The sequence below is a fragment of the Brassica oleracea genome, chromosome C2 (assembly GCF_000695525.1).
Source record: "Brassica oleracea var. oleracea cultivar TO1000 chromosome C2, BOL, whole genome shotgun sequence".
NCBI classification, from domain to species: domain Eukaryota; kingdom Viridiplantae; phylum Streptophyta; class Magnoliopsida; order Brassicales; family Brassicaceae; genus Brassica; species Brassica oleracea.
In genome coordinates, this window is record NC_027749.1 from 43,771,303 (window position 1) to 43,772,346 (window position 1,044).

A 1,044-nucleotide genomic window follows, 5' to 3' on the forward strand; every position below is an offset into this window, starting at 1 on the left:
AACATGAAATGGGTTCGCTACGGTCTTCGGGAGATAGCATCAAAGGGTAGACAAGAATGCATGGACTAATTGTCGTATCGATGTTTCGGAAGAGCTCGGTCGCTAAGTAGCGACCGAGCTTCGGCTTGGGCTCGGTCGCTACGTAGCGATCGAGCTTCGGCTTGAGCTCGGTCGCTACGTAGCGACCGAACAACGTGCATGTGCGGTAGTAGCGTAATGACCGATCTTGGTTCGTCCGTGTTCCGATCATCATACTCGGACCTATCCGTAACCGGTCTAGGTATGCTTCTGATGGCTTATGTTTGATCTAAATAGAATTCGAACGAAGCTTTATCTCTGGAACATACGTTGTGACGTTCTCTTGACCGAGCATTATTTGTTGCGAAAAGACATACTTGTATTTTGCGGGGATTTGGACGTTAACTTCGTCGCAACCGTTTTCGACCCCAACAGTTAGCCCCCAGCTCGTTAGGATCGTGGATTTCTAGTGAGATTCCAACGTGCGGTATGGCGAGTTCGGACGAGATTGGTGTATTTGGGCGAAGTTCGTGTCCGAAAATCCGCAAGTAAATAGTAATTTCTCATGCCTATAAGAAGGGAGGTAATTTCTTCACAATCTTTACACTTACTCATTCTCATAGAGAGGTTTCTTGAAAAAATATTTCTTCTTTTTCTTTCTCTCTATCATTTCCTTCTTGATAAAAAAAAGAAAAACACGAGATGTCGAGTAAGAAGAGGAGTTCGAAGAAAGGGTCCTCGCCCGCGAACGTTTCTGAAGAGCTCAGTGTGCCAAAGATAGAATTCGTTCCTCATTCGGTAGACCCAGCCGAGAACGAGGCATGGTGGGTGCCGTGTTATGGTTCGATCACGCCTCCCAAAGAGAAATCGTTCCCGGTCATGAACCGTCGCCCAGTCGAGGAAGGTGCACCAAGTAGGAGTACCACTACAAGAAAACAGGGGGATTCTGATGGCCGAAATCGTCGGAAATTCGTCGGAATCGGTCTATTCCGACGAATTTCCGACGAACCCGTCCGTCGGTATCGT